This window comes from Bison bison, unplaced genomic scaffold (genome assembly GCF_000754665.1).
Source record: "Bison bison bison isolate TAMUID 2011002044 unplaced genomic scaffold, Bison_UMD1.0 scf7180017864481, whole genome shotgun sequence".
Taxonomy (NCBI): Eukaryota; Metazoa; Chordata; class Mammalia; order Artiodactyla; family Bovidae; genus Bison; species Bison bison.
The window spans coordinates 7,662,887-7,681,707 of NW_011495041.1; the positions used below are offsets into that span (position 1 = coordinate 7,662,887).

The following is an 18,821-nucleotide window of genomic DNA, read 5'->3' on the forward strand; positions in this document are numbered from 1 at the left end:
CATAAATTTTTTAGGCAAAAATTCATAAGCTTTCTAAAATATATTTTGCATATTATTTATATATATGTATAAAAAAACTTTTCTACTACACTTGATAAAAGCTTAAGAACATACAAAAAAGAAGAGATGGAGAAATTGGAAAACATAAACTAAATTAAATGAGAGTGCTAAGTCACTTCAGTCGTGTCCAACTCTGCGCGACCCCATACACGGCAGCCCACCAGGCTCCCCTGTCCCTGGGATTCTCCAGGCAAGAACACTGGAGTGGGTTGCCATTTCCTTCTCCAATGCATGCAAGTGAAAAGTGAAAGTGAAGCCACTCAGTCGTGTCCGACTCCTAGCGACCCCGTGGACTGCAGCCCACCAGGCTCCTCCATCCATGGGATTTTCCAGGCAAGAGTACTGGAGTTGGGTGCCATTGACTTCTCCGTAAATGAGAGTACCCAATATGAAATAGAAAAAGTGAAACACGCTAGATAAAAGATCATGATATAGTCCAGTTGTTCTTAAACATGACTGCTCATTAGAAACATATCTGGAGATCTGGAGAAATAAAACCAATACTTGGGCATTTGTATCTTTCAAAAAATTCCAAGATAATTCCTGGTTCTTCTTAGCTCAAATTCCAAAGAGATATACTAGGATTTGACAGATAAAGAATAACAGTACTCATGAGAGAGACCACAGCCACATTTAGCACGAATTTGATTGTTCAGGGTGCAGTGAAGGTATAACAATCCCAAATAGCTTATGCAAAGCTCAGTGTCAAATATAATAGTAGTGTATATGATGTGGTTGGGCTTCAAGGTGACTCAGTAAACAGTTAAATGTAAGTAAAGAGTTCCAGTGTAGGAGCTGCAGGTGACCTGGGTTCAATCCCTGGGTTGAAAAGATCCCTTGAAAGAGGAAATGGCAACTCACTTTAGTATTCTTGCCAGGATAATCCCATAGACTGACTATAGTCCATGGAACTGCAAAGAGTCAGACATGACTGAGAGATTGAGCATGCATGCATCTTACACAAGAAAATCATTTACCCCATTTTCTGAGAATACTGTATCAGGTAAAATGAAAGTAAAATCTGGTAAGTCAGTAACACACACAGCTATTTATTTTTATTCTCTCCTATATTCTGACATCCCCTAATCCGAGAAAACTTCTGAGTCCTCCCATAATCAATGAGACACATGTTATTTGAACAAATAAGCCAATCCTCAAAAAAAATATTACCAGATGTTTTGGCTCACATTTATTTTGATGGCCCACTCTGCTTAAAGGGGATTAAGGAATGAGACCTGACCACACAGTATTTTGTCCATTCTGCATGTCAAGAGTAGTAAAAGGCCCAGCCTGACCAGAAATAGTAACATTATGTCTGCATCAGCTGAATAACAGGGAATCCTGTTCTGACTTCTCACTGTGTTCTTCAAAGTTGCTATTGTTAGAAGATAAGTGAATCTGAGAGCGGCATAGGTGTCAATCCTAGTTAACGCCCATTTGCAGCTCCCCAGCGTCCCTAATAGAGGTTCAATACAATCCACTTGCAAGTCGTGTGCGGACTCTTGTCCTTGGGGCATTTTACTTACAGCAGTTTCTAAGTGATTTCTCTCCTGTTGCCACTGATGTGGTTTCTTATCACATGAGCCACCTCATCAGGTAGGGCAACAGTGCGTCGTGACTCTGCTCACCAGTCCATGGCTGAGCCCCCAAGAGCCTGCTCATTTCAACAAGTCAGGTAGCCGGCTCTGGGATCTGACTGAGACATCTGTTCCCTTGAACCCACAGCTACACGTGTTTTGTGGGCCTTTACCTGACCCACCTTAAGTTCACACAAGAATTCCTGTAAGTAATGGTTCCATTTAAGGGTGTTCTTTATTATCTAGTTATTTTAGGGCTCCTTTGCCTCACAATATAGCAAGGAGACCAGAGGAAAGAAAAGGGTTTCTAAACAGATGAGGAAATGACCCCATCTTTTTGGAGGCAGGGTCTGTGATGTATAGCAATTTATCGTTCACCTTCTGAGGCAGGCTCCTGATTTCAGTCCACATCATTCTCAGAAATTTCAAAGACTGGTCTTAGCTTGGGATTTTAGATGGATTTGTCAGTGAAACTCCCTTTGTCTTATAGGTAGCTATGTTTTTAACTCTTTTGCCCTCTTTTCTCTCAGAAGGCAATTCTCGTGATACCATTCATCATCTATTTCACTAAGTGTCTCATGTTGGTTGTTAAATTCCAGTCCCATTTCACTAGATTATGGAATTAGGCTCGTGAACTAAAAATACCTTTGTGGCAGAATAGTAAATGTATACTGTATCCCATTACATGAGGATATAAATTGTCTTGGTTCGATTTAGAAATTGGGATTGAAAATCAGTTTGCTTGTAGTTCTATAAAAGCCTCTTGGACCTACTGCACTCCCTGAGGTCTTTATCATATCAGGTACAGCTGAAGCAATCAGTGAAAACACTTAGTTTAATCCTCAAGTATAGACTGTTAACCTCCAGGAACCATCTGCTTTAAGAACTGGCCAGATAAGAGAGAAGACTTCATATTACAGGCCTGCCACCTAATCATTTACTTCCTAACACTCAAATAACATCGTCATACTCACAGAGTTGGAGAATACATGCTCATATTCAAATTGTCAACATCAAACCAAGTGTTTTATTGATATCAGGCTTTTCACTTACATCAAAAGGATGCTAAGGGTATTGACTACATAAACAATATCTAGTACTACAAGATAGGAAAAAAAAGGTACCTCTCTTACTTTTATATACGCCGCTACATAAATGAGGCCTTATCTCTGTAGCCACGAATAGGTTATGAATTCATTTCCCTGAACAGAATCCTTAACCTACATTCTCACCAACATATTATCTCTGTCTGGACTAAATATTAGTCCACTTCATTTACTTCTAACTTACAAAAACAAATTTATTAGTAGAGAGTAAATCGTTTAATTTATTATAATTATTATAAGCATATTTTTATATCCTATGTAAAATACAACTTGATAAATAGACCCTGTTTATTGGCTCTGCTACAAAATAAAGACCTACTCCTCAAAGGAAAATGCTTTGTTTTCTAGAAGGAAAAAAAAAAGTGCTTCCCTATCCAAACATACTTATTGTTTAATATTAGCGACAATTTTATGAGACTGATGAGATTTAATATTCTCAGCCCCTTGCAGCGTAATGAATTGACTGAAGACGGAAACCCGACACCAGATCCTTACTACTCCAGGTGCCCAGGAAGCATTTCAGGGCCAGATGTTAGAAGGTAGTAGTGTGATTTTGCAGTTATTATCTCTGGGGCTGGGAAAGAGGTAAATTCACTTTGGTTCATTTTTATTTCAGTGTTCTCTTACTTTTCACTCTCCTCCATGTGTCAATATAGTTTACATTTCTTAAGGAGTGGTGAAACAACACCTTACTGACTCGCTGTGTTTGGCTTGTGCACTCTTTTTATAGATCTGTCTTTGTTGTTTCAATTCAAAAAGCATTAAATTTAAAGATGTGTACTCTATTGCATTATAAATAAAACAATCAAGTGGGAGAACCCGTTTTAAACATCCATGTCTCCAGGTCATTTCCCCGTAAAGAAAATTATCACAGGAGAAAGTTAGACATTTGTTTGGTATAGCTAATTTTATCTTCAAGTGGGAGGTTGGCAGGGCCCCAGATATATTCACACTCTATTCTTCAAAAGCAATGGACTGTTATGGCCTTTCATTCAAGGCTTTTCCTTCTGTACAATCAGTTCCTAATTGTTCTCTTAGGAAAACACAGAGTTTTGATCACAGAATGACTGAAGCTAGTTTTCATTTAACTTTTTATTGTCTCTCAGTGTTTTAGTTTTGGCTAAGACTTTCAATAAAATCCTGTTTTGCATTTCAGGGTACTCCAATGGAAAAAATGATAATTTTAGAAATCTTTTAAAAAGTAAAAGAATTAAAATCCTGTGAATATTAAGATTTTTTTTTTCAAATAGTACTTAAACTTCTTTAGAGCCATGGCTCTCCTAAAAGAAAAATGTTGTTGATGTTGGGTGTGGCTGCTTTACTATAATGTCTGCATTTGAAAGAGAATATCTTTGTGTATAGATGTAGGAGTATTTTGCTTCTACAGGATGGTCTCAATGATCCACAGTCAAGGTCAACATTTGCATTAAATGGAAAATCTGAAGCATGTGTGATTTAGGTAATGAATTTGGAGCCTTAACTAACATTACCACAATGCCTCAATGATATGGTCGCCTTAGTATAATCAATAAGGTGAATTTTGCTAATTTCCCTAGCAAGCTGTATGAAAGGAAGATAGTCATCCTAATTTGGGTTTTTTGATAGAGAGTAAACAGCCCCTGGTAACACAAATTAGAGTACCAATATACACTACCCATATTTTTATTGTTAGAATGATATTTGTATAAACATCCCCATGTTTTCCACATAATTTTCACCATAATTAAGTTCTCCTTTTTGCCAGTGTTTTCTGGACTTAAATAATGAAATAGGTAAGGGCAAATTATGCCTCTTTAGGTAGTTTTATCCTAAAACTATACTTCAGATATTGCTGCTGGAATAGACATGCAATAATACACAGATGTCCAAACAAAGTTATTTAAGAACAATTTTAGTTTCTAGGGTCGAATCTTTGGATGAAACACCCACCTGTTAAGTAAAAGTCAAAATATACTTATTGAACCTTCCTGATATTTAATCGGGATAATTTTATGGCCATATTTTAAACTATTTCAACTATTCACATGGCAAGAATTTTTAAAAATGTAAATAACTGATATGAGGATATATTAAGATGATTGAATAAATAATTTATCTAAGCATTCTACCTGCCTGACAGGAAAAAAAAATACACTATTTGATTGACTCCTAAAATGTTAGTTAAAAAATTTTACCTATACTTCTTGCTTCTAAAGTAAAATTGATAGTTTACACTCTATGATGCATAAGCATTCTTTTGTAAAAAGTAAGATGCTTTGATTCGCTCTAATGTTCAGGAGATAATATTAAGGCTTTTTTGGTTCCTGCTGAGAGACTAGAATAATGATCCTTGTAAGTAAGAATTAGAAAAAAAGCATCCCAAGCTCAGAACTGACCAATATACAAATTTTGGACAATGATAAACATTTCCTAACCTCTCAATTTCTACCCCTTATCCACCCTTATTTCACTTGGGTCATGAACTTTGTTGAGTGTGAAGTTGCAAAGATTTTCAAATGCTTGAGCTTCTGTTCTCAAATCTCTTCAGGATAATGGGAAATCATAATGTAATGGCAAACTCGGAAAACCCTGCCTTACTACCTTCTTCTCAACCCAAGATTGAAAGTTTTCAAATGATGTGGGCAAAGAAATATTCACTTGAAAGCTGACTAGGATTTAAACCTCTGAGTTTTATGTGGTTTGCTCCTCTGTCTGATCTTCTGACACTTTGAGAGCTGTTTTTTATCTATACTAGTCTAGGACTTTCACATACTTACCTCTAAACAAGGAAAAAGCTTTTTTCCATTAAAAGACTGATTTCTCTTTGAAGTACAGCCCCAGTCAAACCATGTATATTTCAAAAAAAAAAAAAAAAACACATCAAAGCATCAGTCAAGATTGATATGGGATGGCTAGTGTGATATCAAAGAGCTGTTATGGATTAAAAATCCCAGATAACAGAAAGTATGGGTTTAACTCTATATTTTAAGTAACACCATACATACATAAATAACTTGGATATGCATTTTTCAATGTATAAACTTCCATTCGCCAAAAAAATGTGAATAGTAAGATAACCTATGATTAATATCTTCCTATAATTTCCTTTTGGTTTGTAAATTTTCACTAATATATTTTACCAGATTACTATTTAAGCAGGAATCTTCTTTTCCTTTTTCTCTCAGTCCAGTTTTATATTTCCATCTTTAGATCTCCTACAGATATATTACCAGTAAAAATGAATAAATATTATTATTTTTAACTGGAAAATAACTTGCCAACCAAGACAGAGACGTTGATTCTTCGTTTGTGGGACTAGATTTACACTATAAAGTTTTTTGTTATTTAAATACATTATATTTAATCACTCACTACTGGCTTCAGTGGTAAGATCACCAGATAATGTGCTTTTCTGGTTACCTCTTAAGTTTCTTTCTTCTTCTCATCCTGCATTTGAGCTCTAAACATTAGAATTTCTCAAGACTCCATTCTGAGTTGTCAGTATTCTTTTGGAAACTGTTTCCTCGGTAATGTTATCCATTTCCATGGCTATAATAGAAACTATATGTTAAAGACTATATTATTAAACTGTAGTCTAGTTGCCTCAAAGAACGTCAAACCCGTGTAACTTATTTCCTATTTGAAAATATCCCTGTTGATATCTAAAAGGAGAAGAAAAAAGAAAGAAAATAAAACACAGAAAAGAGAAAGAAAATAGCCAAACAAACATAACAAAACATACCCCAGACTGCCCACTTCATCTTCTTGCGTACATCTCTCTCTGGTCTTTGCCAGGTCAGTAACTGGCACTATTATCCAGCCAGTCACTGCACTTGGATGTCTGGAAGTTACTGTTGATACTTCTCTTTGCCACCACAACAGACCATTTCCAAATTCTGTCAAATCAAATCCCAGTGCTTCCTTACCAACCTCCAGTCACAATAAGTGTCTTTCCATTTATTAATTTCACCAATGCTTTGTCACCTCAGTGTCTTCACTGTCGAGCATAAGTGCCTGAAAAGTATTTCCCAGCACCCTTCAGTGAAGATCTACAGCTTCTCTACCCTCAAGCTCCAAGCTTATGAATCACTTTGTAAGGAGCACTTACCAAAATAACCAGTCCAAGGGTTATTCTGATTTCTCACTAAACCTTATTCTGATTTCTCACTGAACCAGCAAAAAAAAAAAAAAAAATCCTCATCTATCTATCTCATCTTTCTGTCCAGAACCTATCTATGCTTTCAGTTCAGTTCAATTCAGTCACTTAGTCGTGTCTGACTTTGCGACCCCATGGACTGCAGCACGCCAGGCCTCCCTGTCCATCACCAGCTCCTGGAGTTTACTCAAACTCATGTCCATTGAGTTGGTGATGCCATCCAACCATCTCATCCTTTGTTGTCCCCTTCTCCTCCTTGCTCTCAGTCTTTCCCAGAATGAGGGTCTTCAGCTTACTGTAGTTTCAACACAGAATATCATTCTCTCCTTTCTTTTTTTCTTGTAGAGCACAGAAAGGAAGGCATTTTTCCCAAAAGATTTATACTGCCTCTTTCAGGAAGATAAATTCTTGTGAGGAAATTAGACTGGAAGTCATTTTCAATAATCGGTGTTCTTTATAAGGCAGTAAGGTAAAAGCAATTCTTTTGGAGATTAAACATTGAAGGAGATGAGCTTAATTGGAAGATCACAATCAAGAAGCTGGGAGTCCTGCTAGAGAAATAATATCCTAATCTAGTGAATTACAGATAAAGGATCTTGTGCACTTCCCATCACCAAAGGTATTATTCTCAATTTCATGGGCCAAAATACTTTATATTCCTCTTTCATAAATTCATTTTCTTATTAAACCATGTACAAAGTAAACCATGAAGCGGAATTAAATAAAATGAAAAGAGAAAAACACTATCAAATTAAGTAATAAAAGTACAATTTAAAAAAATATTAATAAAAAATGTAGATATTTGGCTTCCCTGGTGGTTCAGACAGTAAAGAATCTGCCTGCAGCACAGAAGACCCAGATTCGACCCCTGGTTTGGGAAGACACCTTGGAGAAGGGAATGGCTACCCACTCCAATATTCTTGTCTGAGGAATCCCATGGACAGAGGAACGTGGTGCGCTACAGTTCGTGGAGCCTCGAGAGTCAGACACAACTGAGCAACTAACACATACTTAGACAACTGACAAAGGTGCTGAAAGCAAAATGAGAAAAGAGAAGGAAGGCATGGTAACTTACACAAAAACTCTTTTAAATATAGTATCGAAGAGGGTTAATTGTAATGCAGGATCTCTCAATCTTAGCACCACTGGCATTTTGAGTTGGATAATTGCTTTAGGGGAAAGGGAGATTTGACCTGTACATTGTAGAACTACTCATTAGATGCCAGTATCAATCCTCCCCACACTTGTGACAACTGAACTTATTTCCAAACACTGTGGAAGGTCTCAAGGAGAGTAACATCACCCCCAGCCCCACTTGCCTCGTCCCACTGAGAACCCCTGGCTTCATGTGAAGAGAACATGACTTTGTGTGAACAAATCTATGTTTACTCTTAGCTTTTCAATCAAATCTTGGAAATGTCATTTAATCAACACATAGCAAAAATTTTCCTCAGGAAAATGGAGGTGCCTACACTGCCTACTTTATAGATTATATCATTCAAATGCTTTCAAGAAAATAATGACAGAGTAGAAAAAGAAAAATAGAAACCAGGGAATAGAAGACTTTAAAAGGCAGATAAAAAAGGTCAAACCTAATTGTTCTATTGAGGTTTCAAATTTCACTCTGATCTTTCTGGCAGCCAAAGTGAAAAGAAAGATGATTACTTGCATAATCATACAAGGGACTGAAAGCCAGTTACTCTAGGAAGCATGGATGCTCTCAGCACTTTCCCGTTAACATTCCTTGCCTTACAAAGAAGACAGGAAGGACACAGAGGACAGGTCCTTAATACTTTTATGGCAAGTATACTCCAATTTTGATAAAGTTTTTGAGGTGTAGTGTTCTTCAATAAAACCTTGGGGGTTAACATTAAAATATAATCTGGTGAAGGCAACTCTATGATCAACTCAAGTTATTAAACCTCAGCTTGATTTAAATATCTTTAAAGTATCAAAACCAGTGATCTGGCTGTAGAGCCCTCAAGGTTTTCAATCAGTCTTACTGTTTTCACTCTGGATTTTTATAAGGTTTTGTTATCAATTATAGGTGGCACTATCCATTCCCAGGTGGTGGTAGTGGTAAAGAACCTGCCTCCCAGCGCAGGAGACTTAAGAGACACAGGTTCGATCCCTGGGTGGGGAAGATCCCCTGGAGAAGGAAATGGCAACCCACTCCAGTATTCTTGCCTGGAAGATCCCATGGACAGAGAAGCCTGGTAGGCTACAGTCCACAGGGTCACAAAGAGTCAGACATGACTGAAGCAACTTCGCATGTTATCAATTATTTTGAGACTCAATGTGTAGATGAAGGATTGTTATATAGATAAACTGGGTAATAGGGCAATTAAAATTACTCTCTCCCCTTTCTTGCTCCTGGTAGTTAGTACAAGGTATCTACCTGCCTGGGCAGAGCAATGGGAGATGGATCCATAGTAGGTAGAAAAGGTTGTGAGCAGGAGACAAAGCTATAGTCCAGTGAGCCAGACTAGTGCCTTGAGTTTCTTTACCTCCACATTACTGTTGTATACTGTTTATGAGTTTTCCTGATTTTATCTGTCTGCAATATTTTCTCTTAGTATGATCATAATATTGTGAACTACTGTATTTTTCCAATACTTCATCTTCTGAGGTAATCTTTTCACATCCAAAAAACAAAAAACCAGAAGAGAGATTTCTGGCTGTTGAATTTGCAAACAATGAACTTATTGTTCAATGACCTCCTCTCCACAGGAAAACATTGCAGGGTTAGTCCACTGAAAGTCAGGGAATATTTCTTTTGTCTTTTTGGTTTGTTTGTTTAGTAAGACACCTGGAGTAACAGGCAAATTTGGCCTTGGAGTACAGAATGAAGCAGGGCAAAGGCTAATAGAGTTTGGCCAACAGAATGCATTGGTCATAGCAAACACTCTCTTCCAATAACACAAGAGAAGACTCTACACATGGACATCACCAGATGATGAACACCGAAATCAGATTGATTATATTCTTTGCAGTCAAAGATGGAAAAGCTCTATACAGTCAGCAAAAAAAAGACCAGGAGCTGACTGTGGCTCAGATCATGAACTCTTTACTGCCAAATTCAGATTGAAATTGAAGAAAGTGAAGAAAACCACTAGACCATTCAGGTATGCCTAAATCAAATCCCTAATGATTATATAGTGGAAGTGAGAAATAGATGTAAGGGACTAGGTCTGATAGACAGAGTGTCTGATGAACTTTGAATGGAGGTTGGTGACTTTGTACAGGAGACAGGAAGCAAGACCATCCCCAAGAAAAAGAAATGCAAAAAAGCAAAATAGCTGTCTGAGGAGGCCTTACAAATAGTTATGAAAAGAAGAAACACAAAAAGCAAAGGAGAAAAGGAAAGATATACCCATTTGAATGCAGAGTTCCAAAGAATAGCAAGGAGAGATAAGAAAGCCTTCCTCATGGATCAATGCAAAGAAATAGAGGGAAACAACAGAATGGGAAAGACTAGAGATCTCGTCAAGAAAATTAGAGATACTGAGGGAACATTTCATGCAAAGATGGGCTCAATAAGGATAGAAATGTTATGGACCTAACAGAAGCAGAAGATATTACGAAGAGGTGGCAAGAATACACAGAAAAACTGTACAAAAAAGATCTTCATGACCCAGATATTCACTATGGTGTCATCACTCACCTAGTGCCAGACATCCTAGAATGTGAAGTCAAGTGAGCCTTAGGAAGCATCACTACAGAGAAATCTAGTGGAGGTAATGGAATTCCAGTTGAACTATTTCAAATCCTAAAAGATGATGCTGTGAAAGTGCTGCATTCCACATGCCAGTAAATTTGGAGAACTCAGCAGTGGCCACAGGACTGGAAAAGGTCGGTTTTCATTCCAATCCCAAAGAAAGGCAATGCAAAAGAATGCTCAAACTATCGCACAATTGAACTTATCTCACATGCTAGTAAAGTAATGCTCAAATTCTCCAAGTCAGGCTTCAACAATATGTGAACCAAGAATTTCCAGATGTTCAAGCTGGTTTTAGAAAAGGCAGAGAAACCAGAGATCAAATCGCCAACATCTGCTAGATCATCAAAAAAGCAAGTGAGTTTCAGAAAACATCTATTTCTGCTTTATTGACTATGCTAAAGGCTTTGACTGTGTGAATCACAATAAACTGTGGAAATTCTTCAAGAGATGGGAATACCAGACCACCTGACCTGAACTTTTGAGAAACCTGTATGCAGGTCAGGAAGCAACAGTTAGAACTGGACATGGAACATCAGACTGGTTCCAAATAAGAAAAGGAGTACGTCAAGGCTGTATATTGTCACCCTGCTTATTTAACTTATATGCAGAGTACATCATGAGAAATGCTGGGCTGGATGAAGCACAAGCTTGAATCAAGATTGCTGGGAGAAATATCAATATCCTCAGATATGCAGATGATACCACCCTTATGGCAGAAAGTGAAAAAGAACTAAAGAGCCTCTTGATGAAAGTCAAAGAGGAGAGTGAAAAAGTTGGCTTAAAGCTCAGCATTCAGAAAACAAAGATCACAGTATCTTGTCCCATCACTTCATGGCAAATGAATGCGGAAACAGTGGAAACAGTGTCAGACTTTATTTTGGGGGCTCCAAAATCACTGCAGATGGTGATTGCAGCCATGAAATAAAAAGACACTTACTCCTTGGAAGGAAAGTTATGACCAACCTAGACAGCATATTAAAAAGCAGAGACATTACTTTGCCAACAAAGGTCTGTCTTGTCAAGGCTATGGTTTTTCCAGTAGTCATGTATGGATGTGAGAGTTGGACTATAAAGAAAGCTGAGCACTGAAGAATTGATGCTTTTGAACTGTGGTGTTGAAGAAGACTCTTGAGAGTCCCTTGGGACTGCAAGGAGATCCAACCAGTCCATCCTAAAGGAAATCAGTCCTCAATGTTCACTGGAAGGACTAATGTTGAAGCTGAAACTCCAATACTTTGGCTACCTGATGCAAAGAGCTGACTCCTTTGAAAAGACCCTGATGCTGGGAAAGATTGAGGGCAGGAGGAGAAGGGGACAACAGAGGATGAGACTGTTGGATGGCATCACCGACTCAATGGATGACTCAATGAATTTGAATAAACTCCGGGAGTTGGACTCCGCTGATGGACAGGGAGGCCTGGCGTGCTGCAGTCCATGGGGTTGCAAAGAGTTGGACACAATTGAGCCACTGAACTTAACTGACCAAGGAAGTAAAAGGAATTGGCTAAGGAAATGGACAACCCCAGAGAATTTCCTTGAAATATAATGCTTTGTACATAACTGCAGCTCACTAAATAGATATTAAATAAAGGAGAATTTCATATGGTGCTAGGTTGACCATTGGCCAGGGAAATATATATTTACAATTAGGAAGTCAGTAAAAATCTGCTTAAGGGGATTAACAGAGATCATTTAACTATTTGAGGATAAAAAGCATGTTGCAATGTATTCCTTTCATTCTTTTAGGGAACACTGATATTGTATAACTTTAAAAAATTTTCAGATTAATTATTCCTTGCCAATGCACATGTATTTCCTATCTGTTATCTGGTTATCTGATTTCTTGCATAATTTCACATGCAACTGAAGAGGCAAGCCAGAAATCCTTGTGGCATATTTTGGCAAAAGAAGGCCAAAAGAGTTGAAAATAAAGAGATCTCCCAGTGTCTGAGTTTCTGTTTTTATAAAGTCTGATGTGGCTGGCTTGGCACCTCATTAAGCAAATCAATGCTAATTGCTAACACTTTAGCAAATTAAAGAGGCGTGAGAGGGCAGTGGACAGTCTGGCAAAAAAGTAATGGTCCTGGAAATGCCCACTAACTAAAACCTCACAGGTCCCACTCAGCCCAGTCGAAATGAGGGGCATTTCCTGCAGAAGCCAGTGGAGAAGGCAAGTCTGTGAGCACTTTTCAAGTAAGGAAATGAACAAAATACTTCCAAGAACTTTTGGAGTGTATGTCTTTTTGTACAACGTCCAATCAATTCTACCTGGGAAAGGAAGTTTGAGGAGAAGCTAAACCAACTTGGGGATTGTCAAGAACCCACTATTTTTGACACAAATGACAGAAAAGATAATACAAGATAAATTCAAAAGGAGGAAATAAGCATTAATTCTCTAAGATAATACTAGTAGGTTCAAGGTGAGACTTATCCATTCAGAGTTCCTTTCGCCAATCAACCACAGTTTTCATATCAGAAAAAATAAAACTGAGAGTTAGATATGTATAAAGTTATACAGTGCAGGAGAGTAAGATGGGACTGGGTACTCCCAGTCTTAGTTTACTCTTCCACTGGAACATTGGTAAATGTTCCAGGTGAACATTGGTAAATGCAACATCCATGCATAAGAACAGAGAGCATTATTAGTCAATGCATATGATGTACCTTATGCTCAACTTAGTAAATGATTCTCAGATAAATTTACATACAGAGAGAGCAGAAGAGCTCTGTAGATGTTGGCTTTCAGGAAGCAGTTGTAAACATAGGTATGAATTTCTAGAGTAATACAGGAGTTATAAATAGGAAAAGAGATTTTAGGTCTTCTACATGGCAATTTTCTGCACAGAATTAGATGACTAAAACCTGCATGGAAGAAGGGTAAACTAAGGATCATTATACGTGTACAGCAAGAATAGAAGAAGAGAGAGGAGTAAGTCAAAAAGACAGTATTATCAGAGGAGAATGAGGAAAGGACAGTGCTATGGACACCCAGGAAAGAGATAGCTGACACTGGCAAGTCTTGCGAAGAAGTTATGAAACATGAGATTGTGAAAGTCAATGTCTCAGCTGATGACGAGTTCACGTGGACCTTAAGAGGAGGTAGCTTATAAAGCTGAGGTCTTAGAACCCCAGGAAATATACCTTGTGGTTCACCCAACTGGAAGGAATCGTGGACTATCAATTATTCTTAGACTTCATAACAGAGACCTGGAGGGGTGTGTGTGTGTGTGTGTGTGTGTATGCATTTGTGTGTGTGTGTGTGTGCATGTGTGATTTTTAAATAGAAAAGAAGGAAATCTACAAAAGTGCATATGGAAATTTTTTTTCAAGAAAGATCTTGAACACTAACAAAACACAAACAAAACCAAAATAATTCCTCATCATCACTTCCCTTCACATAATTCTAAAAGGCACTATTTGAATAGCCAAGGGTGTAAACATCACCTGGAATTCTAAAAAGCAGCTGTCTTTTATTTTCATAAAAATATTATAAAATGTAGAAAATATATCACAAAAATTAATTAAAAAACAGCAATGCATATATATAAACATGCATGTGTAAACCATTTATAATTTCATTAAATTTTTATGAAAATGTAGTCATAACCTAGCATTAGAGATGTAGGTGTTACTATTAGGGTTTATCAGAATTTTAAAGAAAGGTTGTGCCAGCTACAACAGTAATATGTGTCCCTTAGTTTACTGTAAATTCATTCAAAATTGTTTCCCAAAACTGAATTTGCAAATGAATACAATAAATGAACAGCTAAACAAATAAACAAAAATATTAGAATTGGAAAATCTAATTAAAGCTCTAGTTTGATTATGTTTATTTCACATTTTAACTTCCTTAAAAGAGTAAATAAAAAATAATGAAGATTAGTCAGTTTCAGTTTTTAATTTATAAAAGGAGAAAGCTATTACTAATAACAATTTAAGATAAATTCCTATCTGCTTTCCTGGTGGCTGAGTGGTAAAGAATCTGCCTGCCAGTGCAGGAGATGTGGGTTTGATCTCTGGGTTGGGAAGATCCCCTGGAAAAGGAAATGGCAACCCACTCCACTATTCTTGCCTAGGAAATTGCATGGACAGAGGAGCCTGGCAGGCTATAGTCCAAGGGGTTTCAAAAGAGTCCAACATGGCTTAGTGACTAAACAACAACAATATTCCTATCTGTTCAATGCGATCTATATTTCTCACACTTGCCTATACACTGGAATTACCTGGGAGTTTTAGAAAGCCTAGCTTCTCTCCCAGAGATATTGAATGAATTGCTATGAGATGTGGTCTGGCCATCAGTATTGTGGAAAACTCCTTGGAGTTATTTTAATTTGTAGCCACGTTGAAGAACCAATGTTCCAGGCCAAAATATCATCTGGACAGACATCTTCTTTTATGAAAATGATTAAGCTTGTTCAAAAGGACTGACCAAGGGCATTTCAATAAGAGGTTTAAATTGAAATGTGTGGGTAGACAAGCAGACTTGGGCATAAACCAGGTGATGCCTGGAGCCCCACTCAAGAGCGGAACAAGTACCTAAACCAATTTTGCATTTCCTAAGTTCTGGGTTTGTTTGTTTGTTTACTTGTTTTTGTAAGATTAGAAACACATTTGATTGTACCCATAGCCTACAGAAACATCAAAAGCCAGGAAACATGCCCCCCACTCCACATGATAAAGCTTTTACAAATAGGAAGGATTGCAACTGAGTTAGCAGTCAACAGCACCCAAACTCCTCTGCTCAGACCCAGAAACTTGAGTTCACACTTTCCACTGGGGTGAACAGCACAGTCAAAAATGCAATAACATCATCTGTAAGCCAGCGTGTCCATTTATTTTCATCCAAAAATACTCATCTGCATAGGTTACTGGATCTTGAGTCATAGCCAATTTGGAGACCAACTTGCATATGAGACGGGGCTTGACAAGCAGGCAGTGGGAAAGATGCTCTCTGGAGGAGGGCCAGGACCATCTGTAACCTGAAGAAAGGTCACTGTCTTCTCTAGAGACATTTAGTACCAAGAAGGCTTTGCCTACGCCAGGCATGGGTAGAATCAGACAATCGTCTTTAAAGTGCTGCTTGGATACTGATAAATCCTTGCTCTTGGCCTCTTCTCTTCCTAGCCTCTGTGCCGACTGCTGCAGTGTTTGTAGCAAAAGTGATCAGAAGATCTCATTAAGGTTACGTACTTTAGCCTCACTCCATTTTCACATGCTCATCACTTCTACACAGGACGCCTTGATGATCTTAACATGCATTTCAGGCTCTCTGGCATGGTGGCTAAGAGCATGTGCTCAGAAATCTGATTGCCTAGGTTTAAATTCTGATCCTACCCCTCACCAGCTTGATTAATTAAATTCTCTTAACCTCCGGTTGTCTCATCTATAAGATGAAAACAATAATGATACGAATCTCATATATCACTTGTGAGGACTAAATAATGCATTCATTGCAAATAACACAGTGTTTGGCACTAGCAGTAAAATATTCATTATAATAATTAATTATTTGGCCAAATCATCATCAGCAACATATTTTATTCCGCTCCTACCACATGTTACTTAATTAGAAGAGTGAGACTTGCAGCCTGTAGGAAGGACTGTGGGTGAGGGGCACAGAGTCCCTTAGAGGCAGCCGTTAAGCCATAGGAACAGAAAACCTAGGCAAAAGAATTTCCTTACAGGTCTGGAAGTTTCTTGACTAAGATTAAACATACCTATTTTGTGGTTCACTATATCTTTATATTAAATGTTATAGCTTGTCTTTTGTTTTAGTGCCAAATAACTGACAGTGTTTGGAGAAGGAAATGGCAACCGACTCCAGTATTCTTGCCTGGAAAATTCCATGGACAGAGGAACCTGGAGGGCTACAGTCCATGGGGTCACAAAGAGTCAGGCACAACTGAGCACATCAGCAACTGACAATGTTATCTTTCTAGCAGCTATTTAAAGGATTTCGAAGTATGTAATCCAAAGAACACTTTAAAAAATAGAGATATCTCATACAGCCACCAGCTGAAACTTATATCAAAAAAATATGATAATAACAAGTCATTAGCATAAATAATGCAAGTTAGTTGCTCAGTCGTGTCTGACTCTTTACGACCCCATGGACTGTAGCCCACCAGGCTCCTCTGTCCATGGGATTCTCCAGGCAAGAATACTGGAGTGGGGTGCCATTTCCTTCTCCAGGGGATCTTCCCGACCCAGGGATTGAACCTGGGTCTCCTGCATTGCAGGCAGATGCTTTACCAACTGAACTACTAGGGAAGCCCTGGCATAAATAATAGCAGATCATAAATAATCAAGGTGGCATGCATATTCAGAAATAAACAATATTAGATATAGGAACCTGTAAAGTAACTTTAATTTTGCGATACAGTAACCAACTACAAGATATTGTAGAACAGAAATATACCTGACACACTGAGAAAAACCATCAGCTTGCCAGCAAAGGGGAAGGTTAAACATGGTTTTGATCAGAGGTATCATTAATGAAAGATTAATAACCTAAAAGATTAATAGTATCTTAAAGGGAAGAATTTCCTTTTATCTCCTTTTGCCTTCTTATCCTTTAATGTAGGTGTTAATGAATATTGAACTGGACAAAAGGCAAGAAAAGGTTTAAGAAAAGGGAACAGACTGAATCTTCATCCTTGAATAATCCAACTTGATTTTCTCCACCTTCCCCCTTTGAGCACCTCGGTAATTTTCTGTGGCTATTTCTGCACAGAAAATAAATATGCTTTGAATAAGGGGAAAATGTGTCTTAGGCATTATATAAGATGATTGCTAGGAAAAGTTAAGTTCTTAACCTGTGTTGTAAGAAAAGAAAAAAAAAAACTGTTGTCCTCAGTAAAATAAGCACCGTTTTATAGTGAATCTGTCTCTGTCCTTCATTTCCAGTCTACCCCTCCTCCCATTCCATTTTCAGAAGAAACAGATTCTCATCAGGAACTAAGGAGAGTTATTATTTTTTCCAATCACTGTTTCAACCAAACATCTCAAGTTAAATGCACATTTCTTGCATTTGCTAAGAAGGGAAGCTCTGCCTCCACCACCACCATGTGCACTGATGCTCTGAGATACCACACAGTATGAGCTGGTGATGCTACAAAGCTGGTGATGCTTTTTTTTTTTTTTTCACTTGTTCATTAAGCAGGAGACCCAGGTTTATGTAAAACCACATACTCATCATCGTTTAGTGGTGTGGCTTTGTCGCATCGCAGCTCTTATCTTTCTGGAGTTGGTGATTTGGTAGCCGCTGTCACCAATGTCAAGATCTCAGCCCTGTTGGTAGTCCTCTGACACCTGAGTCAGCCTTGCCAGGCAGGTAGCAGGATTCCCTGGGGGATGCCTGGAATGTGTGACTCTTTTGAACTGCGGAAGAGCTCTGAGACCCTTTCTGCTGCTCTTGGTGGTACACTGACTTCTTCCTGTCCAGTGGCTCAGTGGTCAAGAATCTGCCTGCAATGCAGCAGATGTGGGTTCAATCACACTTGGGATTCTTTACCACAAAGGAGTACTGGACGGGTAGGCTACAGATCATGGTGTCACAAAGAAGCGGACACAACTTAGTGACTGAACAGCAACAGCAAAGGTCTCTATGATTCCTCAGTTGCATTCAGTGGTAATGGGGATCGCTGAGACGAGACAGCGTGCTTGGCACTCTGAAGGCCCTGTTTTGTGAACTCATCAGTATCCCAGTGGCTGCATCCTTCCTGCTGAGAGAACCTACCACTGTGACGGCACCTGCTGTCTGGCTAGTCCCCTGCTCGAGTCATTTAGACTCGAGGCCCCGCAGTCCTTGATGAGGCTGGTCTTATAACTATGCTGCTAGAATTGACTCCTATAGTACTTCGTACAGCTTGTTTCACCCTGTGGTTTCAGGTAAGGAGAGAATAGATTTCCCAGTTAAATGTCACTGGAAATACTGAAATTGGGAATAATGTGATATGAAAAACACAAAGCTCAAGGGGCCAGTCCATCTTGATTTGAGTCTGCTCCTGTAATCTGCTACTGTGATGACTGCTTACTTCACTGGCTTCCATTTCCTCACTTGTGAAGCAGAGATAATAGATGCCCACTCCACTGACAGCTATGACCGCTAAATGAGCTAAGGAACGGACATAGGGTGCCTCACCTATAAAGGACGCTGATTAATGTTGGTAATAGATGTTAACATCTTTTATCAGCATCCCCTATCGCTTTACTATGACCTT

General features: G+C 38.4%; 1 non-coding gene across 1 annotated transcript; it reads right to left on the reverse strand.

The window, feature by feature from the left end:
* Positions 1 to 16,797: 16,797 nt before the first annotated feature.
* TRNAC-GCA lies at positions 16,798 to 16,869 on the reverse strand. The gene has a single exon. It is a non-coding gene; the product is annotated as a tRNA-Cys (tRNA).
* Between the last annotated feature and the right edge of the window lie 1,952 nt (positions 16,870 to 18,821).